Consider the following 25,731-nt stretch of genomic DNA (forward strand, 5'->3'; position numbering starts at 1 on the left):
GGGCCATGTGGCTCAGTTGGCAGGTGAGGTGTATTTTAATTTCTCTCTCACCCCCAATGCTCATCCTCCATGGTTCTCTCCCATTCTCACAGGAGGACAAAGGAAATGCAAACCATAAATATTGTCTGAAATCCTTTTGGAGGGAAACCTTCCAGAATCCTCTTCTATCTTCCTCTTTTTACTCACCTCTAGTCTCATTACAGTGCCCCTCCTGACACAAGAGGGTTGGATGCAACAAATAAAAGCTAATTGAAGTAATTACTCTTTGAACATTTTTGAAACCATCTTTCTCAGCGCACAGTGTATTTCTAAGGTTTTCCTGCTGATTAACCCTGAGCCTCCCACCTCCTGCTGTCAGAGTGACTGAATGCTACAGATTAGGTAGATAAAGTTTCTCTTGAGAACACATAAATGAAAAGAGAAAGTCTCTTTTATCCTCTACGCATTCCTCCAGTGTGATGCAGTTTCAGAAGTGATGAGTACATTGTCTCTATGCAAATGAATGGAGATATTCCTCAAAAAGCATGGGGCAAAATAGATCATTTTCCCCACCACACAGCTTTTTAGAAAGCATCAAACTTTTTCGGTTTCACCTCGGCTGTGCACCCAGGGACACTGAATGGGAGTTTTGCCATTGACCTCACTGTGAGCAAGACTGGGCCCTTATTGTCCAAAACATTTCAGAACCCTTTATTGCTGGGGTGTCTTTGAAGGACAATGCTGATGGTCATTTCCTTTCATTCTCACTGATGTTTTCTGGTTTTACTTTTGAATCCACAACAAAAGTGCAGCATGTGTCCTTTCTTTATGGTCTACTAAATGTGGTTAGACTAAAGTTTGCCATACACCCAGCACCGACGAGAGATTCAGCCTTGGTCCCTGTGACACGGTACTGTTAGCAGCTATCAATGAAGCCCCTTTTGGGAGCCAGCACCCATTGAGAACACACCAGGCACAGTAGGAGCACGTTGGGTTTGGAAGGTTAGTGCGGGTCACTTGCACCTGTAGGGAATCTGGTGAGCTAACGAGGTGATTAGGTCACCAGCTGGACAGCTCGGAGAAGAAAGCAAGCAGTATAAAAGACTGAGCCAGACAGCAGGAAGGAGCTCCTTCCATCTGCAGCTATGTTGTATTAGACCTGGAGCCTAAAGGAAGAAATAATAATAAAGACACTTGATGAAGGTACCTGGTAGACTGTGTGTGCTGTTTAGTCACCAGAAGGGCTTACCAGTCAGGGTTTCCAGGCTGGAGGGGAAACCTGTTTGCAAGTGGGGGCTTGTCTGGGATACACCTATCAGCTAGAGCCAGGAAGGTTTGAGAGGTAGCCTATATGAGGACAAGAAAAGATGGAGGAGCTGATACAGGGGCTAGCTTAGCAGCAGAAAGAGATGCAGAGGATGCTGCAGGCATTCCGGCAGACAGCTGGGATGGCGGACACCAGGCAGAGCACCAGCGAGCGTTTCAAGAGTTTGTGAAGACAGAGACGCAGCACAGCAGCACTTACAAAATTTGATAAGTCCTACTGTGAGGAACAGAAGTTTGAGGTCGGGCTGCAGCTCTGTACAATGAGCCCTGGAGATGACACCAGTGCAGTCTTACTGACTTTTGAGAGAACAGCTACTGGCCCAGTCTAGGATAAAGGGTTATGGTCCATATGGTTAGCCCCTTATCTGGCAGGAGAAGCCTAGGCTGCTTACATGGTGTTAAGCAAGGAGAACGCCAAGAACTACAATGTGTTAAAGGCTGCTATATTGGACCATGCAGGCTTGTCAGCTGGAAGGAACAGACAGATATTTAGAGCCACCAGGTGGACTTATGGGGTACAGCCTAGAACCTTTACACAGAAGTTTGACAGATTGAGCCAACCGGTGGCTGAGGTTAAGGAGGCAGGATGTGGAAGCAGTCGTAGATGCCATGATCTCAGAACAGTTTATGCTCTGCATCTGCCTGCTTGTTCCTGTGGAGCAGGCTGGTTGAACAGCAGTGGTTACGGGAAGGAGAAACTCTAGGCATTGAGTGGATACAAGGGGAGAAAAGAACTTAGTCCCATGAGAGGTATAAGGCGGTTCAGGTGAAAAAATGTTGGAGTTGTGAAAACTTTACCTTATCCCATGGTCTTAGGGTTGGAACCCATTTCCTTTAAGTAGGTGAAGGGAGGCCACGTGGAAGGAACCTCAATGGATGGCAGAAAAAGCAGGGGCTAGGGTCAAAAAGATAAGAGCCCACAAGTTGAGATACAAGTAAATCCTAGATAGATACTAACAGGCCAAGAAAGTGGGGCCCAAGTAGGAAATGCCAGCGCAGAGGAAAAGCTGTAGAGAGTACAACTGAGGCAGATATTAACAAGCTGAGAGAGCAGAGCCCAGGCATGGAGGAGACGTGAGTGAAAGAGCAAGGGTCACCTTGTACAAGGTCAACACGAAGAAAGAGTGGAAGGCAAGCCCACTATACCCCAGTTAGAAGGCCCAGAGGAGTGAGAGATCCATGAGAGATCCCTAATATCTATGGGGGAACATCAGATCATCAGATTGTGAGGTGCTGGTTGGGGAATAGCCCTAGTGAGCGTTGAAAAAGATGGGATAGATCAAGGGCAAAAGACTGCATGATGTCCATTGTGTGATGACCTGTGGGCCAAAACACCTAAACAGTGTTTATTCTGTGGATGGAGAATGGAAGACCCTCACAGATGGTCCACGAAAAGTCATACTAAGGTGGTGAGAGTTTGCTGCCCCTACAAGGAAGACAGAGCATGGGCAGGGAAAAACTGAGCCCCAGTGGAAAGGCCGGGCCCCAGCTAACTAGAGAAAACACATGAAGGGGAGAGGTATGTGAGAGGGTGCTGTTAGCAGCTGTAAAGAGAGCCCCTTTTAGGAGGCAACAATGGGTAGTTAGAGTAGGAGGGAGTTAGGTAGACTGATTGGTTTTGGAAGGTTAATGGAGATCACTTGCACCTGTCGAGAGTCTGATGAGCTAATGTAGTAATTAGGTCACCAGCTAGATAGCTCAGAGAAGAAAGCAAGCAGTATAAGAGACTGAGACAAGGTGCAGGAAGGAAGCCCTTTCCGTCTGCTGCTACACTGTGTTGTCTCTGGAGCCTAAGGCAAGAAATAATAATAAAGATACTTGGGGTGGGTACTCTGGTTGAGTGTGCATTCTGTTTAATCCCCAGGAGAGCTTACCAGCCAGGACTGGAGATGGTACCCATTTACAGTCCCATTGACCTAGAGTAAAATATTGCATTTTTAACAGCTATTTTCTTTTGTTCTCACTTTGTGCCATCCAGGCATGGACATAATCCCATTCCATGCACAGAAACATCCTGCTTCTGTGTCCTGGGTACACATTCAGTTTATACGCTCTGTCCTGTGAAGATGAATTTTTAGGTAGCTTGGGAAAGACGCATTATGTCACTATGCTAGATCCCACCGAAGGGTATTGGCAGACTCCTGTTACCCTGGAGTCAGGGAGAAACATGCTTTTTCCACACTCTATAAATAGTTCCTCTTCTGGACAATGCCATTTGGCTTTCATGGAGCACCCAAATTTCCCCCGATGAAGGATCAAATCCTTCAGCCTCATAACCAATATATGTTGCATACCTTGATGACACGGACATCTACCATGTTGACTTGAATACTCATCCACAGAAGATAGCAACCATATTGCAATCCCTAACGGAGGTAGACCTACTAGCAAACCCTGCTAAATACTCCATCAGAAAGCATGAAACCTATCACCTAGGGTATCCCCTCGGAAAAGGCCAAATCTGGCTGCCAGTGAGCAAAATCTGATGGATGGGCCTTCCTTTAACACAGAAAAGCAGTGGGAGAATCCCCAGGTTGTTACTGAAGGTTCATGCCAGGGTTTGTCACCACAGCAATTACCCAGAATAAAGCCCCCAGACAACTTTACTGCTTGAAAACCTGTGAAATAGCCTTTTTATCTCTCTGAGACATTGAGTAGACTGCCAATGTTATATGAACCAGTTTTATCAAGGGATTTATACTTCAGGCCAACACCGCTGAATTTTGCTGTGGGGCAGTACTGTCCAAAGAAACAGAGAGAGGCACACCCACTGTTCTTCCTAAGCTGAAAGCTCTTCCCTCAAGAGACAGTCTACATTGTAATCAAGAAGTGTCGCTGTGAAATGGGAAGCTAACTTCTTTTCAAGACAATCTTCAGAAAATTTCCACTCAGAGTACGCTCAGACTGACCAGCAGAGGATTCAAGATCTTGTTGCATAACAGAAGGGGGGAAACTTCAGAAACCTATATAAACCTATGAAGGAAAAGGGATGAGGGCTAACTCTGGAACTGCCAATGAGTGCAGTTTGAAGAAAGGGTCTTTATGCTCCAGGAGCCATGGTCCTGTTAGATTCAGCCTGATTCATAACTTCTGCTATTGTTCTGGATTTGCAGACTAATCCCTGTTTGATCACGTTTTTGTATCCAACTTTTCCTACCTGCTCAGGCAGAGAGTGGGAAAGGGACTGTCATGTCAAAGTTCTGCACCCATGAAACTGAGGTCAGATTCAAGTGCCTGAAGGAGGCACTCACAAGCTTTGCAGCTGTAGTTCACTGTGGATGCAGTATCTGTGGAACCTGTAGACAGGACTTGTAGACAGGACATTTTTACTGCCATGTTGCTGTCAACAATATCCTGCAGCCTTTTTGCCTCTTATAGAAAGGTTCTTTGACTGAGGGGGAAAGCCACAGTCTGTGTCCCTCTGGACTGTCTCCTCAGACACTTTGCACTGGGGAATGTTGTTGTGTATTTGCTTTCATGGTACATGACTTGAACTACCATGAGAGGCAAAATCCACATCTGAACAAAAAATGCTTTTGTGGAGGATTTTTTTCAACCTTTGTTTCCTGCTGTGGTCTGACAAAACAATGATAAAAATTAATCACTTCAGAGGAGCTTTCACGAATTTCCCCACCATGAAGGAAAAGCCACTTCACTAGGTGACTCAGTTACGTATTTGATTCTTCCAAATGCAGTCCAAACTTAGAGGGAAAAATAGTGGGCACTCGGTATCAGTTTAGTAGTAGGGTTTTTCCCCATTAGAAAGGGAATTTTGTGCAAGACTCAATTTAAAGGAGTGTCTGCCTGCTCTTCTATCAACCATCAGACTGCATTGCACTTGAACACCAGAATGCTGTCATACATAGTCTTCTGTTGTGGCCTGCTCTGTGTGCAAGCACAAGTGTATTGCAGAGTCGATGAGATTATTAGGAATACACATGAGCTACTTGTAAGTGATGTGATTATTTAGTATTTTGTGTAAAAATAGATGTTTGCAAATTATAAAATGATAGTAATTGTGGATCTTTCACTCATTATCATTTTAGGCAGAAAACTTTGAAACCTGCGACTGTAGTCTGACTAATGTAAGTGCCTGAATTCTCTCTTTGAACTCGATTACAAAATTCAATTGCAATGTGTATGCAAAATATTTACTAGGCTGGTAATACTGAATTGTAATGATTATTCTTTTCATTTTCAGTCATGTTTATGTCTTCCCATTTCTTGGGTAAGTAAATATGCCAGATTTCGCTTTAAATACTGCAACTGTGTAAAGTGTTCAGTTTGCATGTTTTAAATTGCTTTCTCTTGGTTTTTAAAAGTTTGTGAAGAAGTTTATTAATATAGGAGCAACAATGAAACATATAAGGCTCGATCTTGCCTCCACTGAAATAAACAGCAAAAAAGCTCTTCTAATGTTAGTGGAGCTGGATCAGGTGCATAATCAGTTAAAAGTTCCTTATGGGTCAGATTTACAAATGTATTTAGGTACCTAAAGAGGTAGACAGGCACCTATCTGCAATTTCAATAGGAATTAAGTGCCTATCCTATTAGATGCTTTTAAAAATCCTACCAGGTGCCTATCTGAATGTTGGGGTGCCCAAATACTTTTGTAAATCTTGGGAGAGAGGCTAAACATTAATTTTAGCCTGGATTATGTTTGAGTGCATATATCTTAAATTTTCAGTATCCAAGTCTTAAGTGAAATATGGCACTGGTTTCTTACTAAAGATAGGAAGCTTTTCTGTTTTAAAAACTAGCCAAAGTTCTTCAGTCAGTGTGCAATATAATGCAACCTTAATTATTTCAGTTGTGACATTCTGCTATGTTGATGAATTAGCGCTTCTCCCTTCTTGTGATGAGTATAGCTTAAAGTAAATGTAATCCAGCCTACATTAGGTTTTCTATAATATGTTCTTCATTTACCAGACTGGTTGTGAATTGTCGTGCTTTGTGGATGGGTTTAAAAGAATGAATGAAACACTGCAAGTTGGTTTCAGCGTGAGGGATAAGATTCGTCACGTTCATCGATCGCTTTCACTACTGCAGAAAAAAAAGTGCAAAAATGTAAACATTTCTTTTATTATTTTCTCTCTTTTACATAAGATTTTGAACCTAAATATTTTATAATTATGTGTTTGACTAAATTTCTTGTGCCAGAGAATAGCAAACCCTTTGCATAGGTGCCCAACTTTAAGACGTGTCGTCCAGCTGTGGGAAAGAGGTGTGAAAATTGGCAGCCCCTATTTTGGCCCCTTTCAAAACCACAGAGAGGATTTTACATGGTCCTTCATTGACAGAAGGCGCAGAAAGGTGTTCTGGAGTGACACCTATATGTGACAGGAGATGATCCACATATCAGAGCATGTGTCTCCTGACTCAACAATGACATCTGTGCATGGACCCTTATATAGATTTTTCAGGCTCCCAAAAGGACAAATCTTCATGGTTCTGGGGATACCCCTGGAGCTGCTGCCTGCCAGAATTTGGGCATATATTTCAATGCTGATTTGGCAATTTGATTTTTAAATCCTTTTTTAAAGTATTGATGTGTAAAGAAAAAAAAACTTGCTGTGGTTTTGATTTACACTTAGATAGCTCAACTGACAATTCCTGGATGATCCGGAGCAGTATTACTAGAGCTCTGAAAACAGTTCAGTGGAGCTTTCCTGGCCAGGCTTCAGAGCCCAAACTCCAGCCTGAGCCCAAATGTCTACATAGATATTTTTAGTACCATAGCACAAGCCTGAGTCTGTCAACCTGGCTTCTGAGACGCGTTGCCACAGGCTGCCACTCGCTGCGTAGATGCACCCAATGAGGTCTGTGCATTTTTAGTACAGTAGTAGGTGAAGGGTATACAGAGGGAAACATAAGAGTTCACCTGAATTCCCCTTTTCTGAGGACTCAGGATTCATGAACCAACTGTTGGCTAGAAGGGTTTCTGTATGTAGAGGGCTGGCCAATATGAAATTTATGACAGGTGGTAACAATATGCAGTAGCCCTGTCATTCCCAGGATATTAGAGAGACCAAGTGAGTGAGGTAATATCTTTTATTGGACCAGCTTCTGTTGGTGAGAGAGACAAGCTTTCACAGAGCTCTTCTTCAGGTATGGGAAACTTACTCAGATTGTCACAGCTAAATACAAGCTGGAACAGATAGTTTAGCATAAATAGTTAATGCATATTTCAAGGGATCATTCAAGGTGAAGTTAATGTTAATCTACAACCCACTAACAGTTCCCCCACAGCTGCTTTCCACACACCGCACCCCCTGTTTTCCTTCCTATGATCTTTCACCTTGAATGGTCTCTTGAAATAGGTGTTAACTACTTATGCTAAACAATCTGTTCCATCTTGTATTTAGCTGTATGCTGTGTAGTTGTAGCTGTGTTGATCCCTGGTAGTTGGGCTATGTCTACACTAGGGACCTTACAGCTGCACAACTGTACTGATGGAGCTGCGCGGTTGTAAGATCTCCCATGTAGCCACTCTATGCCGATGGGCGAGAGCTCTCCTGCTGGCATAATTAAACCACCCCCAATGAGTGGCGGTAGCCTATGTTGGCAAGAGAAGCTCTCCTGCCAACATAGCGCTGTCTACACAGGTGCTTCTGTCAGTGTAACTTATGTTGGTCAGGCCTGGGGTTTTTTTCACACTCCTGAGCGACATAAGTTTTACCGACAAAAGTGCTAGTGTAGACATAGGTTTAGAGAGACAATGGCTACACTATTGAGCTTATAGCAGTGCAGCTGCACTGATGCACCTTTTTTTGTCTCTCAGGTGGTAGTGATGGCAGTTTAGCCCAAAGTAATGTGCAGCATTAAAAGAGGATATTGGAAACTCTGTTGGATTAAATCAATAGTTCCAACAGTTCCAATGTGAAAATAATTAGATTGCTAATAGCTTTTCCTGGATGTCTGGGAGAAAGAATAGTTGTCATAGGATATTGATTGAGGGAAAGAAATTCTTTCAAGATTTGAACTTGATTTGTGGTCATGAGCCAGATGTTGGTCTGAAGCTCACAGTAAATATAGCTCCATAAATACAATTTTTAAAAATCCATTGGTATCCATAGGACAAAAATAGTGGCTAGATTAGAACATATCAGTTGAGGAAATGGTCAAATCATTGAAACTGCCAGAAGAACTAGGATTTGTCTTCACGTAGAGCTCTACAGCAGCGCAGCTGCACTGGTGAAATTTCACCACTGTAGTGCTATAGTGAAGACGTTACTACGCCGACTGGAGAACTTCTCCCGTCAGCATAATTAGTCCACCTCTCCAAGAGACGGTAGCTATGTCGACAGGAGAAGCTTTCCTGTCAACATAGCATGGTCTACACGGGGAGTTAGGTTGGTATAACTATGTCGGTCGGGGTGTGGATTTTTCACACCCAAGTGATGTAGATATACCCACATAGATCTGTAGTATAAACCTGACCTTAGGGAGCTGCGGAAAGAATTAAGGTGATACATTGTGATAGAACCCATCACCATCTGCACCCTCAACCAAGCCCCCCTTATCACACATGTCTTTATTCAGAGCCTAAGCACTTAAACCCACAATGTTGTGGTAGGGATTTATTTTTTCTTTCCATTTTTTGTTGTTTGTTTAATTGCCCCCCTTTTTTTTTCTACCACAGCTCCTGTCCTGTAGAGGACCCTGTCACTCAAATTCCACTGGGAACATAGAGAAATTCTTAACACTCGTCAAAACAACCTTTCAGCAAGTGAACAAGGAGAAAAGCAGGAAAAAATGACAAAGGAGAAAAAATGTTATTTATTGTATTTATTATCTAAATAAAACATGAAAGACAGTAATTTGCTAAAAACAATAAAATTATATTTTACATGAACACCAATGACTTTCAAGCATCCTTTTTTTACACTTTTTTTTTTTCCAGTGGCACAAAATAATTTATGTCTGGTCATATGGAGGCTTGGGCCCAGATCCACAAAACTATTTAGGCTCCTAACTTCTATTGAAATCAATAGAATCCTTGATCCTTAGCTAAACCAAGCTAATGTTCAGCACAGCTAAGGTGGTGGTGAGAGGGAGGGCAAAGGTAGTTCTAAATCACTTTTCCACCTTCTCCAGTCCGGAGGCTGAACCATCCTCTAGTATGAGTTAGAGCAGCCTGTGGCTGTAATTAGACTGTAGAAAGGTAAGCTTATTACAACAGTGATGTCTGAAACCGCAGACTGCCTGAAACAATCGTTCAGAGAGGTGTGAACTTCCCCTGTGCAACTAAGTCAGTGTTAACTCTGAATGCTAACCATGTCTTAAATGTCAACATTGTGACTATTTCACTATTGAATAATGCTCTCAAGAAAGAAGGGGGATGATCCTATTATACAACACAGTGATTTTTTTAAATCTTCATATCTCCTTTCAGCATCTTAAGTGGGTGAAAAGAACAGGAGTACTTGTGGCGCCTTAGAGACTAACAAATTTATTAGAGCATAAGCTTTCGTGGACTACAGCCCACTTTTTCAGATGCATCCGAAGAAGTGGGCTGTAGTCCACGAAAGCTTATGCTCTAATAAATTTGTTAGTCTCTAAGGCGCCACAAGTACTCCTGTTCTTTTTGTGGATACAGACTAACATGGCTGTTACTCTGAAACCTGTTATTAAGTGAGTGAAGTTATTTGCAATTATAAGCTTTGGAGAGTATGTGTCACTAGTTTTTTTTCTCTTTGATGGTGGCATGGACTTTGAATTCCCATTTTAAGTGGAAAACTGAAGTTTTCTTTCTGCATCATTGTCCTACTCTTTGATGATATTATCTGTGTAAACTTTAGACAGTGGCAGATTTCTTTATGCCCTGTTGCAGACTTTCACTTAAATGTCCACTTGAGTTGTTTTCTGAATTTCCAGAGGAAAGAAGGTCATAAAAAGGTCATTTACATTCAAAAACAGGAACCTGATGCAAACCCTGGCACACCTGTGTTGCAGATGTCATGTGACATTTTAGTTAAAAAAAGAAACTGTACAATAATACTTTTGAAGTTTGTGATAGTTGTCACAGGGTCGCTGGTCCCTTTCTGTGAAATGTGTCTGCAGTGACTGTACCAGCACAGGTGTGTCCCGGGTTGACCTGATTAAGACAACAGGTATCTGGGGTAAATAAATGAGAAGACGGCTGTGATTAGGGTGAAGACCTCTGGAGAGAATTAGAGGCATAGCATTCCTGGAGAAGGCTGAGGACAGAAGGGTAAGGAAAACAGCAGAAGGGCTAGTCTGCTACCTTTCCTAAGCAGAGGTTTGCAAATCAGAAAGAAGCCTGGGAAGGACTCCAGCTGGAAGGTCTAAAGTGGCTTCTTTTAGTAAAAGAACAGGGAGGGACCAAAGAAGATACAGAAGATGCTGGAGCAGGAGTATGAAGTGAAGTGTGGTTTGGGACTGTGGTTTGGGATTTTACAGACTATGTGCATTGTGTGTGGGATAAATTTACTGTCTTGGGCTTTCAAGGACTACTTGCACTATGTGGGATAATAACGGATCCTGGGCAGAGGTAATTTCAGATGCAAGAGAACTTGTGGTGGAGTTTTTAAGCAGCCTGAGAGAGGAAACTGAGATGGCAATCCTGTGTTACTGCACCCGGCTGCAAGGCGGTGTTGGGGGATTTTGACAAAGGCCAAGGAATCAAGGGGAAAAACCTCCAGGGTTGACTCCCTGGGAAAAAAAAAAAGACAAGTTGGGTGAGGTAATATCTCATACTGGATCAACTTCTGTTGGTGAAAGAGACAAGCTTTTGAGCTTACACAAAGCTCTTCTTCAAGTCTGAGAAAGGTGCTCAGTGTCACAGCTAAATTAGTTAACACATTCTAAGGGACCATTGAAGGTGAAATGGGCAGTTAATATCTCTGCTTTTGTATGACAAAGGAGTGTTAATGGACTATAGACTGTAGTGAGCCATAAATCCAGTGTCTTTACTGAGTCCATGATTTTTACTGTCTAACAAAGTTATGAATATAAGCTCTCCAGGAGCTCAATAAAGACGGCACATTTCCTATAACTTTATTTGGTTGACATTTGTGACATCCAGTTTAGTTTCAGTAACCAGGGCCGGCTCTAGGCACCAGCAAAACAAGCTGGTGCTTGGGGCGGCACATTTTTAGGGGCGGCATTCTGGCGCGGGCCATGCCGCCCCTAAAAATGTGCCCCGGCCGCCCTAACTCACCTCCGCTGCTGCTGCTCGCGCGCCGCTGCTCGTCCTCCCTCCCAGGCTCTCAAACCTGGGAGGGAGGGGGAGACCCCGAGTGGCCGCGGCGCGCGAAACAGCTGATTTGCGCGCCGTGGCCGCTTGGGATCTCCCCCTCCCTCCCGGGTTTGAGAGCCTGGGAGGGAGGGGGAGCAGCGGCGCGCAAATCAGCTGTTTCGCACGCCGCGGCCGCTCGGGATCTCACCCTCCCTCCCGGGTTTGAGAGCCTGGGGGGAGGAGGCAGGGCTGGGGATTTGGGGAAGGGGTGGAGTTGAGGTGGGGCCGGGGGTGGGGTAAGAAAAAAACGGGGGGGGGGCAGCCAAAATTGTTTTCGCTTGGGGCGGCAAAAATCCTAGAGCCGGCCCTGTCAGTAACTCTGCAGAAAACTAATGCCACTTCAGTTATCTGTATTTTGTTTTACCTTTATTTGTTCATTGTTAACATACATGAACTTTCAATACAAGTATAAACAAATCTTATTCGTAACTCATATTTGTTACCTTTTTTAAAAGATCCATTTGTGTCTGGTCAACCTCTTATTCTGTTCCCAAAAAGTAACCAGACATTATTAAATTGATGTGATACTGGTATAATGTCTGGTGGTGGTGGTGGTTGAAAAGACTTCATGTACTTTGTTCCTCCATGATACTCTGTTGGGGGAATCTGTACATTTCCAAAAAACGAGCTATTGCACCTACACTGCTAGTCGTAAGTGTGTAATCAGTGGGTATGTTTATGCTGCAATTTGACATCCTTGGGTTGCCTGTGGCAAATAACTCGTTCGCCTGGGGTTCAGGCTAAGTGGCTGTTTAATTGAAGTGTAGTCAGGCAAGATGAGGAGTAGCAAAATACCATGAGAGACTTTTTTCTTTTCTTGTGGTATTCCCACTACAGCTGGAATCAGGAAGTAATAAAATCTTGGTGTTCTTCTATAATAGTCCAAATTAACCACTTTCAGATTCCCCCATCAAGCCCTGAGTCAGCAAGATACTTATACATGCATCTGACTTTAAATACATAAGTAGTTCCACTGCTGTCAGATAGCTTGCTGAATCAGGCCTCCAATCTAGTGTCAGACCCTGAGCAGAACTCTGAGTATTGCTCATCTAGCTGCTAATACATAGATTCCTGGGATGTATCTCCAGTTGCACATCTAAATTGCTTTAATATTTCCATCACCCTGTTATTGTGGCACTTTGTACCCATGTTCTATAAAACCAAATCTAAAATCAAAACAATGATGCACTTTTATAGATGACTGGAAGATCTCTGGGATCATAAGATTGCAGATACACTATTAAAACTTGTTTACTTTAATAAAGGGGGCGGGAATCCAAACTTTGACACTTCTGGTCCCACAACTCTTTTGATTAGAACTAAGACATATGATTTCACAATAACTGTAGCTATCACAAGCTACAGCTGGTAAGTTTAGTTTTGACCATCAGATGTCTGCATTGGATGAATGTAGTCTGCATCCAGAGAAAAGTTACCTTTGTAACATCATAATGAGAAACTCCCTTGAATGAGAGAGAGAAAAAGGGAGGAAAAATACTTAGCAATCTGCAAAATGTGTCTGTTTGCAAGATTTCTACTACTTCATCTTGGGTTGTAATATTTTAGTCATACACCATGATTATGAAAGGAAGGATGATTTTGTGCTTAAAGCATTTGATGAAGAAAAATTAGACTGAGGTTAAATTCCTAACTCTGGCACAGACTTCTTGAATCTTGTGTGACATTGGGCAAGTCACTTGATCACTCTGCACATGACTTCCCCATCTATTAAATGGGGATAATGCTTCCTTTTCTCCATCCTCTCTTTTTTTTTGAGTTATTTGATTGTAAACTCATCTGGGCAGGGACTGTCTCGTACTTTGTGTTTTTTATATAATGGAGCTGTGGGTAAAATTTTCAAAAACACCTAAGTGATTTTCAAAGAGATAGTCTCAAGCACCTAAGTCACTTTGGAAAATGGGACTTAGGCTCCAAAGTCATTTAAGCACTTCTGAAAATTTTACCTGTGATCTTATTTGGGCTCAAGACACCACTGTGATAGGAGCAATTTTACACAAAGTGGTATTATCACTTACACGTGCAATAAGCTAACCCTTGCTGGATACCCAGGATATTTCTCCTTCAAATGGAGCTCATGAAAGATGAGAAATTCCTCCACACTGAAATAGGTAAACTCAAATGTCAGGCTCTTCAAATGCACTACTTCAAACTACATACTCTGGAGTGGATTCTGGTTCCTGCTCTGGCCCCTATACACCACTCCGTGTTCGGGTGCCCTGAAGAAGCCCAAAAGAATTCTCACAGTACAGGAGCAGTATAGGACTGAGGTAAGTAGCTCCAGGCTCTGGCACAGGGGGAATTCCAAGGGTAGGGCCAGAAGTGACAGGAGAAGATCCACGGTGCAGCTGTGTAGTGCTGAGTGCCACCAGGATTCCAGAGGTAGCTATGAGGAACCTGCTGTAAATTATGCTGGGGCAGTTTTGGTTCCCACAGCAATCCAGATTCCATGCAGCACAAACGTGATGTCAAGACCCCTTTGCTTCTGCTCTTCCTGGGCTGTGTTTTCTGTGTTGCCTCTCCTGAGGGATGCAGCACAAAATCTAATCCCGTATCCTCACATTGCTTCTTCCCCAGTGGCAGAATTGCGCCTTCCCAGCAGATCTTAACACTCTGTCAGTGGGATACTTTGCAAGCCTGGAGACAACCCTGTTGGGAAGGCTGGCTCTGCTCTAAGCCTCCATGTACAGAAGTGTATTCCCCTTCTACTTCACAGCTATGGTTCTTCCTATCTGCCCCTCTTGTGCAGATCTGAGAAACTACTACTTTCTCTGTGGTATTTCTCTCTCTCAAATTTGCCCCCACCCCCACCACTGCATAGCTGCCAAAAGAAAACAAGACTTGCATATACAGTCTCCATTTGTTACTGTAACAAAGTTACCTTTTCTGTTCTCTCCAATATCTTTATCTAGTAATCTCACTAAAACCGTCTGTCATGTTACATTCTCTGCTTGAAAGGAAGTGGAAGGGGGGTAAAAGTAGGCTAAATGCTTGTCATACAAGATTGTTTGTCTGTATAGACAAACAATGTCCTGCAACAGACTCCACAATGGATAACTAGTAACCAGTAACACTTTTAAACATTCCCTCCCCATATTCATTTCAATCAGGGAGCACAAATATAAGAAAGTTGCACTTCACTAGGTCACTGGAAGTGCATTTGCACTCAATCAGGCTCTCTTCTGCAGTCACAAGAATCGAGGCCAATGATGTTGCCTCTCTAGACCAGCCAACTCCAGTGCAGAGGCGATTAAGGCAACAGCATGTAGTCCAGTGCTGATGTGCACCAGTGCTGATATGTTTTCTACTCTCGTTTGCCATAACTAAACCCTGATCTGTTTGGGTGACAATGTTAGGGGTTTAATGATAGCAAGAAAACTTTGTTGTGATTAGAGTCGACTCAGCGTTGATTATATCATATAGCAGATGTCTTGGATCTGTGCGCTGCCTTGTGTGCTTTACTCTACTAGCAACTTCCTAGCGTATATCAGGAGGAGCAATACCTGCAAGGATGTAGAGGCTGTTGATGTGAGTAGGCTTAAGGTATCCCATAATATAGCAGCAGGTGGTGTTAAGTACAGTGGCTAGCTTCTTTGCAAGAGGGGATCATGCCTACCTTGCCCAGGTATAGTGAGCAGAGGAGCAGTGAAGGGTCTGTGCTGTTGATTGAAGAGTGGACAGGTCTGCACCCTACTTGCCTTCATTAGGCGGTCGCTATCAGCCTTAAAGGTTGCAAATCCTGCTAAACACTTCATACTACCACTTTCCCACTTGATCCTTGTCACTGGAGTTAATTTTTTTTTCTGAAATATACACCGCATTAAAAACTGAACACACACACAAATATTCTCAGTACTGGTATCATTTTTGGTGTCTTAAATTTGGTACTGTATCAAGAAAGAAAATAATACTAAGCTTGTATCAGGATGTAATCTAGAAAAAGTGGTAACATCACAGGGAGTAAACAAAATGCTAAACTTTTGGTAGTTTTACAATGCAAAGTATCTTACTGTCACAAATTCAAAGGCAAGCAAAGGAATACCAGCAGAAACAGATTGTAAAGGAAAATAGCTTTGCTAGATTTGTTGATTGAGTCAATAATTGTTGTTGTTTTTCATCTGTAAGCTTTCGTATCAAATATTCATTTCCAGATATTATGTCAACAAAAAACCCAGGAGTAATGGGAGTTTCCCCTGCCTCCCCAATACAATGGAATTATAATAGAGTGAAATATTAAGGGAAATCATGACTTGTGAGGTACAGATAATAATCAGTCTACTTCTGACTTTATAAGCACCCTGTGGGAGAGTAGATAAGTTCTGTTTTATTTGACTTCAGGCAGGATATAAATCAGTCATCTGGCTATATAGATGTTCCATGGTGTCAGAAAAAGCATTTCCCACCAAACTGATTTTGCTTTGCAAGCTTCCGAAGGCTTAATCACGTATTAATAAAGAAGGAGAATGCAACAGGGGAAAAAAGTATCCTACCAGACTGTGAAGATTGCAACATGCCTGGAAACCATAGGACATTTGTCAGAATAGCAATACAATTAGGAGTCAACTTTGTTAGTTGCTAAGGGAAAGATAAGTGCAGATGGTCCTTTAAATTTTATTACCTATTTACAGTCCATTACCATAGGGCCGAAAGGTGCTGTTTGTGCCTCCACCCCACACACAATCTTTGGCTGGTGCAGCTTCTAGGCCAGTCCCTCAATACAAATTAGAAAAGCCTCAACACTGCTATAAACTAATTGTCCCCAGAGACTGTTCCAGCAACTGGAAATACCAGGCCATTGGGACAACCTGTCCACACCAACTTTTTCTGTGCAAAACGTCTTTAAATTGCCCTAAGTGGAAAACTGAGGATCTCCCCTGCACAGGGGAAACTTCCAGTGGTGTAGAGCAATGTGGGGTTTACATCAGGGTTGGGAGCGGGGGGGCAAAGGATATGCACTCCAGCAATCCCCAGCTACCAGAATAGCCCCAAGCATGCAAACTGAAGGTAAAAACTATCACCAGTGTAACTGAGTGGGGAATTTTTATTTTGTGGCATTTTACACCCACTTTACATACATTTGGCAGCAGCAATTGGGAGGGAATGAGGAAAGTAAGGAGTCACCGGGGAATGCTGTTAATCTCTACTTGGGTATGTATAACCTAATGTATACAAGATGCAGTTACAAGCAGAGAGAACACTCTGACAATAAAAATACTTACCCCCCAAAATGGAAAGCCAGCTGGCACATTAGAACCCAAACAGGAAATTTTTTGAAACTCTTTTAAAGATTCAAGGGCTGCTTACTGAAGTCAAAACATAAATGGAACCTCTTTCAACAAACAGAAGCAACTGTGAACTTATCTGAGGATAGATTTCCCAGCTGGAGGAACTTCAAAGATTTCTCCAGGCACGGGTAGTAGGAGATGCCTGCCCGTGCTGGATTAAATAATGCTTACATTTTCTTCCAGAGTGACAGTGGAGCACGCGTCATGGTAAGAACAATTGCTCAGGGTAGGCCAACCATACAGAACAGACAAAGAGACAGGCCCAGCAGCAGGAGTGTTTTAATAAGTGAGAGAGGGGGACATTGATATATAAAAAAAAAAGGGGCAAAAGAAGAATAAGGAAAAAAAGATACGGAAAGGGGCATCTGTAGAAGGTCAAGGAATAATGTGTGAATAAACAAGAGGAGGATGAAGAGGCCCGTTAAGGAAGAAATAAAATGATATAGAAAAGAATTCTATTCACACACAAGCATACCCCAAACTTTTGTTACCAGAGCTTAGGTATTCTAGGCAGGGCTGGTAGCACCCCTATTATTAAGGTTGATCCATTATAAGACCCTGTTTTCAGTTGCTTAAAACGTTGCGCATTTGGGCTGAAATTTCCCATGCTAGTTGTCTGCCGCAGGCTGATTATTTACTGGAAATTTTCAGCCCAAATGGTTCAGCCATATCCAAGAATGAGGCTAGGGAATAAAGCATTTTTTTTGCCTATGTTAAAAAAGTCTTGACCTTTCTTGAACAGATGTAATGCCCTCATGCTTTGGAGCAGGGACTTGAAATGTGGTAGGGGGATGCCTTTGTGTCTGGGATGTGCCTTTATTTCCATGGAAATCTGCCCAAACTTGGCCAGGTTATAGATCTTTGAAAAATGGTAGCCCACACCCATGCCCAGTAAAGACTTCTTTGACATTTAGCATTTAAACTCTCCAAAGATTCTGTCCTTATTAAGCATGCTTCATCCCCTCATAGCTCCTAGATGTGACTGGACTGTGCATGTGCCATCCTCACAGAGTGACTGAGCATGCTTCAGCTCAAGGGTTACAGGGGTTCAGAAGGATTTTCCCTGTAATGGCTGCTCCAGGCCAGGTCCAGAAACTGGCAGCAGGGAGCCTGTCTCTACTGTGTTCTTGGTGACACCTCCCAACTTGCTGGTGCCCTAGGTAGCGTGAAGGAAGAACCCGTCTGATTCGAATGCAGAGAGGACAAAAGACGGATTGGGGGTAGTGAAAGAACTAGATTGGGACAAGGAGTCTGGTGACACTAGAGCTGAAGTGGGGAGAGGGACTGGGACTAGTTGGGTAAGGGGGCTGGGAGCTAGTGGGAAGACTTGGATTAGGAATTTAAAGGGGTGGGGAGGGGAGGTTGGGACTGGGAGCTGAGTGGGAGAGGCTGGAAATTGGAGCCGGAAGGGTTGTGGCTGCTGAGGCTGGTTGGACAAGCAGACTAGGACTAGTGGCTGAGAGGGGGAGAGTGGGACTGGTTGGATAATGAGACTAGGAGCCAGGGCTGGGGAAAGGCTGGGACTGGTTGGGAACACTGAGATTGGATAAGGAGCTGGGGGCAAGGAGGTGGGTTGGAACTGGTTAGACAAAGAGACTGGGACTAAGACCAGTGCGGCGGGAATATGGGTGAGGGGAGACAGATCTGAGAAGGGGTTGTGGTGCAGGGTCAGAATTGGGACTGGCTGGGCAAAGAAACAGGGACAAGTAGCCAGGGATGGGGGGAGACAGACAAGGAATCAGTGGGGTGGGAGGGGAGAGATAGATTGGATGAGAAACTGGGTGGGGAGAATTGGGACTGGCTGGGCAGGAGGGGTGAACTGGGACCAGCGGGGCAAGACACTAAGAACCGACATGGGGAGGGAGAGAAACTGGCAGTAATGGTGGGGACCGGGACTCAGACACCAGGCCTGGAATGGGAGACTGGGACTGGATAGGTCAAGAGAATAAGACTTGGACAAGGAACTAGAGATAGGGAAAAGACAGAACTGGGATGGGGACAGGTTGGGGGGCCTGGGCAGAAGAGATCAAGATTGGGAGGAAGAGGAGTCTGGGCCCACTGGAGCACACGTCTTCAGAGCCTGGAATGGAACCCAAGATTTCCAAGTGTCACCATTCCTCTGCTGTCAGGAAAAAGCAGTATGTGATCATGTAGTCAGAGACTGTACCATAATACATATGCATAAGGGGGCTGCATTAAGGTTGCACAGGCAACCTTAATTCTGGCATTTCCTACCTTTGGAGTGCTTGACTTTGCAACCTTAATGTCCTTTTAATGTAGTTTTTTTGTGTTGTAGGTCTAGATGATGTTAAAAGCTGCAGCACAATGGTCAGAGGCTAAAGCCATTGGAGGTGTGTAGCTTAACATGGTGATAATTGGCACTGGGTGAACAAAGTAAGCACAGAGGGGGGAAAGTGTGGGGGGTCTGTCTGCACATGAAAAATGCAGCTGCTAAGTACTAAAATGACTAAAGAAGTCAAGCTGAACTTAAAATTTTTGTTACATTAGATAGCATTGTACAATACATCCATGAGAGAATATTGAGTACTGACATTTAAATGAATGTCAAGATTTTTGTTAATAATTCCCTATATCCAGTGTTGTCATGTAAAGTGTCTTTTCACATTGGAACGGCGTTTACTGAAACAGCTGTTAAGGTTCATTACTAATGTAGAGTAATCTGACCTGGAAGTATCTCTTTAGATACACAGTTGTACTTGCAGTGTTAGGGTTTTACAACCAGTTGTGCCTAGAGCTAATTGAATTACTTCATTCCAAACTCATTTTTGACAAAAATGTTTTTTTCATCAGAATGTTTGTTTCTGTAGGAAATGTCAATTTTGACTAAATTTTAACGTTTTCATCAAAAAACCGCAAACTAAAAGTGTTTTGGTTTTCAGGAGCCGAAAATTTTCTCTAGTTTCAATTTTCAGGTTTTTTTAGTGTAAATCTGCAAATTTTGGAAGAATTTCAGTAAAAACAAAACCTTTTTTTGTTTTCATCAGAATCTGTCTTGGAAACACAGCTGAGTTATATGAATGCAATTCTCTTACTTTAGTTTTCAAAACATGATCATATGATGACTGTGAATTCACACCTAGCAAGCTTACTAATCATGTTTATATTAATATATACTGCGAAAATCTGGGCAGCTATCTCATATTGCCTCATCAGAGAGTAAAGTCCCTGGAGGAGAGGCTCATGAAATAACATCAGCAGCTTGTGGAACAATGTACTCTGGAGTGTCCTCCACCTATCCAAAATGTACCAACCAGGCCACTAAGATATGGGGTCCTATCTACACTGCAAAAAATCAGTGGGCTGAGCTTCTTATAGGAAGACACCCGCATGCTAGCCTAGGCCACCAGCAAGGGCAAAACAAGCATTGGGCATGTTTGTTTGAGGACACAAACCAAATTTTGAGTTGACCAGGCCTTAGAATGGTTTCAAACTCAGTTAAAAGTTATAGGATAGACAGGATTTTAATCTCCAGGCCTTTTCTGATTGTGTGTCTGTTCACATTTCCAGGTTACTGTACCATGCTGATGAGTCCTAACAGCATGAGACATGTTTACAACTGCACACCTGGCTTGGGGACCAACTTCATTATATTGAGTGTTCCTGGAAGAAGCCCAGACTTTCGGGATTATAGAGAAGCTTTTAAAATAGATTGACACAAGTTTGTTTGCACAATCTTGTCACATAAATTTATCAACAGGGAGTTAAAGAAAACATTGGCCTGCAGGTGTGGTACAAGAATATTCAGTTGTTAATTAGATTGGTTTTGTGTAACTTTCTGGGGCTTACAGGAGTAAGAAAAGAGCCAGAAGACAGGGAGGGAACTTTCTGTTCCCTCTATAGGGAAAAAAAGGAAGAAACCAGCTGGGGCTACCTTCATTTACAGCAATTATAACATTGCTTACCAGTAATTCCACCTACTGAGTTTTGTTTCGTTGCTTGGATTTTGTTTGTTTTGATTGTATAAATAACTATTATTAATACTATTCTGATGAAAGGGCATAGGAATTTGTGTTCCGAAGTGAGTGGGTTAACATGACTTTCCAGATAGTGGATTTTGGTTTGGTAACAACAAAACTCAAGCTTAATATAGAAGGGAGACCTGACAAAGTGGTTCTTTCTGAACTGGAGCAGTCTGGCAGAGGCCAACTACCCCTTAACTACTACTGAGTCTAATTGGACCCATGAGTGGGTTTTGTGATGGGACTAAGTTCTGAACCTCTGTAAATCAGAGGATTATTATTTGGATCTGGGGTTAACCTAACTCCTGATGCACTGATTTGGGTTGTTCAGCTTCCTGAATATGAGAGAGAGAGAAAGTTCTCATATGTCTTTTTACTGTTTTTCCCCATTTCCCCAATAAAATAAGATACTTCTGATTTTATGTCCCCAAGGACTCTGAGTTCTTACAAGTGGGAAAGAATCACTTAGAAAGGGGACCAGGGAAGCTGTATTTCAGTTTCTCGGAGATGGAAGTAGGAGTAGTGCTCTGGGTGTGGGCTTGAGCCATATTTTTATTTATTTTACAAAAAAGTCCCCTAAACAGAGTAAACCCAGCCAGTATAGCTGCCATTAGCAGTTGGGAGAAGGGTGGCCTTCATTTATGTTTTATTCTCCCTTTTTAATGCATACAATTAATAGTGATAAAAGAGAATTAGAGATAAAATAGAATATTAAGAATTCTGGGCAATATTCAGGGCATAGCTAAGCTGAATTTAGTGGAGGATCCATGGTAGGAGTGAAACATGAGCCTTGGTTTAACTAGGGGCTGAACCTAAGGGCTGCTCTAAATTATGCTGGCTAGAGCAGTCCTCTAGGTACTCGTCTGCTGGACAGAGATTGTTGGATTGCTGTTACGCTGACTCTGCACCCTCATATATTTACCTCTAATGGGGCAGAGGTGCAGACAAGAAGTGTGGGAAGAGGATCAACCTGCAGATCCATAGGAAAAACAAAACTAATATTATGGGTCTTAGGCCCTGTCTTCTGCTCTGTTTTCTAGGGTTACTGTCCCTTGTGGCTCTGATCTACCTACCCTCTCCAGTAGTGGGGGAGGCATGGAAGGAAGTTAACGCTGCTTGTAGCATTTAAGTTCTTAGGTTAGAAATTGAAACATCCAGTATTGTACCACTGAACTGACACATTAAATTTGGTAAGTGGTGGTGGAGTTTTTCCATGAAAGCATCAAGTATTGGCTACTGCCAGAGGCAGGATATTGGACCAATGGCATAAGATTTGTAATTACCATTTTTAAAGAATAAATGTATCTGATAGGATAATTACAAATCTTATGCCGTTGGTCCAATATCCTGCCTCTGGCAGTAGCCAATACCTGACGCTTTCACGGAACTGACTTCCTACTATTTGAGATGTCACTAAAGTAATGTGAGCTCCCTCTTGTGACCAAGTGGTGCTATTGCAACTTGTTAAAGTAACACCAAACTGAGAGGATTCATGTGGCAATAATCCATTCTTTGGAGCACTGCGCAAAGAAACCATATTTCAAATAGTAGAAAGTCAGTTAGTTCTGAGTTGTAGTTCTGGGGGGTGAATGAGAACATGATGCCTGCTTGTCAGCCAAGCAAACCCCCTTCTACCCTAAAAGGCAAGGTATCAACATATAACAGGTCTGCTGGGGAGGTCCCTGAGATGCATATATTCTCAGATGGCCTGTTGTCAATGTCACTGACCCAGCTAGCAGGCAGTCTGTATGCAGAGGTTACAAAAACCAGGGCAAAACTGTCCTTGGTGAAACTGACGGGGACACAAGGACAAGCCCTAACAACAGAAACATCCCTGTTTTTTCAGAGACAACTGGTCACTGTACTTTGCCTTCTTTCCTACTCTCCCTTCTGTGATAGAAAGGGAGCTTCTATTGTTTGTAATAACAGTACATATAATCTGGGAAATATTATTATTATTATAAAATTATTTATTATTATTCTAAAACATTACTTTTATAAAGATCTTTGCAATCTTATGAAACGGCCAAATTCTATCAAAATCAATACAAGGACATTGCCATATAGTATATAAAGGTGTGATGCCACTTATACTGAATAAATAAATAAATATTTCTCCCCATTGCTTATATCAACTGAAAGGCTACTGATATTGCTCTGAATGTATACAGTGCTAGAACTCAGATATATTTTAAATTGCAACAAGTACTCTACAACTGCAAGGGCCTGATTGTCCTTATGGCCTCGCACCTTGTGTGCTCTTTTACACCTGCCATGCAAGTGTGTACTCCAGCAAACTTGTATGAGTGATATTTATATAATATACAACTTTCCATTGCTTCTTTCCTGCTGCAATATTACACAAGATAACATGCATATTACACAATCCTTCTGCTGTCAATGGATTTGCACAAGGAATGAAACTGGCCTCCACTGTGTTTTGCTTTCCCTTCCTCTCTCTCCCCATTAAGAAAATAAGAATAGGAAGATGTATTGTGAAAAATTCAGAGCCGCTCAAAAACGTTTGCATCTGAAAATATACAACAGAACCAAATACTTTGGGTCATTTATCTATTAACATACCAGTGTGGCAGGTTTAATGTGTGTACCCACCAAGAAAGGACATCAGACATTTATGCAACAAGATAGCAAGGAAGAGGCATTGGTATTGGAGCCACCTGAGTAACAAGTTGCTCAGATCCTGAGAACAAAGAAATAAATGGGCAGATTTAGTATAAAAAAAGAGACAAATGAGAACAGGTAGTATTAAAAAAACAAGGCTGAAGACTGTTCAGAACACTGCAGAAATTATTCTGCATTCAGGTTCCTCTGCAAAATTAGGAGATAAAGTTTGGTTTGCAAACATCAGTATAAACTATCTGCTCCTAGAAAGGTGATCCTTCCTAACATATGGTGCTCTTCCTGCGGGGTTGCTCTTCCTGCAAGATTTGAAGAATAGATCCCAACAAAAAAGTAGTCTTTCCCAAATTGGAAAACCTCTAGCCTAGGCTTGTGGAGCTTGACTAGAAAAAAGTTAGATTCATGGTAATAAACTGATGGCACAACATTATGGTGACTTGCTGATAAATTGTAAAATCTAGCAGAACGTCTCCCATTTCTCAAATTTTCTAAGATTATGGCTTCTCAATTTTGTTCATTCTATGACTTTACAGATGTCCAAAATGGAGTTACTGTGCTAGACAAATGGCTTTGGTCAAGGATTCATCAAAATAGAGTTTGAGGCAGGTCTGTAGTTCTCCCCATGGACTAGGTGAAATGTAACACACATTTCTGAGAAGATTCTTCATAATCCAGTTAAAAGGAGGATAAATCCGATAATGTTTAGCAGATGTTAATAAAGCAGGAAACTAATGAAAGCACTCTTTCAAAGTCTTCTTTTGAGGGACTGATATTTCAGTCTGGACAATCTGTGGGCCATCTTTATTACCCACTAAATCTCTGGAGCTGCTGAGGGCCAGCGTTCAATCCCCAGCATGAATTAGATAACCTACATTATTCCAGGCTGCAGTAACTCACAGGGAGTTGCTCCTATTCGAATACAATCCTCAGCTGGCCACCTAGGCCATCTTTAAATCAGCTTTGTGTATATGGAATAGAGGCTAAGATCTGGCCTCATGAGTTTCTTCTCTACACAGGATTAATCTGCAAGGGAGGATTTTGCCATGAATGCCCTGATGTTTTGTGTTTTCTTGGCTGTGGCAGTGACATCCATTAGTTAAAGGTGCTAATTATAGTTGTAAATATATTAGGGATGACACAGGAGCTAAATATATATTATGTGTTCCCCCTACTTAAAGGTATTAATCAGAATTCAAGTATGCATGAGCCATCTGCATGTAACTTGTCACTTCTAGGTCATTCATGACATGTGTGTGATAAATATTCTGAGTTGGAGAATATAATTGTTTTTCAAAACTGACAACTATATATTTGACAACAATTTTTTTCACAGTAGAAAACTTTTTAAGCTTGCTGGCAACTTTGATATCTATGATCATTAGAACATATTTAGTCTTAATAGCAAATAGCCTATACCTTGTGGATAATTAGTGGGCAGAGTAACTTGTCAGAAGCTGGTAATTAAAAATTAATGTGCAGAGTGATTAATCAGAATTATTAAGAAAGATGGCTCCTGGTTTCTTTTTAGAGACTAAAATACACTCCTCTTAAGAGATTTAATATCCAGCATACAGGATAACAGAGAAACAGAAAATCTCAACTACATTCCACATCTGATTTTCTTAACATTTGTTTCACTTTTGAATTTAGAGACAAGCATTCTTGCAAAATGACAGTCATAATCTTTTATATTCAAGTAATCTCATCAACTTTTAGCCTACATTTAACCTTGTGTCACCATTTGTTAGTGTTTTGGCACTTTTACTGCTCATCATTTGTTAAGCATTGAGAGTCTGATGGTGCAATATAGAAAAATAAACTTTCTGTTTCAGGAGCCTTATGTACAGTAGGGTTCCCACTGAAGTACCATGACTTGCCAGGGGAATATTTTAGTATTATTTAATAGAGAAGAAAACAAGGGGGTTACTTTGGAAAAATCAGATATGTATGTTTTCAGAAAAACTAAAAGCTGAAAAAATGTTTCTTCTAGCTGCTTGTTTACAGAGAAAGCTGCAGCAAATGTTAATATTTCACTGAGTGACTAGTCCTTTGTTTTTTGTTTTGCAATTCAGTGAACGCTATTGACCTGCGCCTATTTTCTTCCACATCAGATTTATCTGGAAGGCATGTTATCAGTGTCCTACATAATGAGTAAATGATTTTGAAATATACCACCTATTAAACTCACGGACCAAATACGGGGAAAAGAATGTATGGTTGTACCACAGTTCGGATGACTTGC

At 42.1% G+C, this 25,731-nt stretch overlaps 1 protein-coding gene across 2 annotated transcripts in view; it reads left to right on the forward strand.

Annotated features, from left to right (window-relative positions):
- Nucleotides 1-9,166, forward strand: part of SLC25A48 (solute carrier family 25 member 48) — a 55,291-nt gene extending 46,125 nt beyond the window's left edge. For both annotated transcript variants that reach the window (XR_010589906.1, XR_006174570.2), the window contains exons 10-13: nt 5,352-5,390; nt 5,507-5,533; nt 6,235-6,372; nt 8,948-9,166. The gene's annotated coding sequence lies outside the window, so the exon portion shown is untranslated. The remainder of the gene's footprint in view (nt 1-5,351; nt 5,391-5,506; nt 5,534-6,234; nt 6,373-8,947) is intronic.
- Nucleotides 9,167-25,731: the final 16,565 nt, after the last annotated feature.

Source organism: Chrysemys picta, chromosome 8, assembly GCF_011386835.1.
Source record: "Chrysemys picta bellii isolate R12L10 chromosome 8, ASM1138683v2, whole genome shotgun sequence".
NCBI lineage: Eukaryota > Metazoa > Chordata > Testudines > Emydidae > Chrysemys > Chrysemys picta.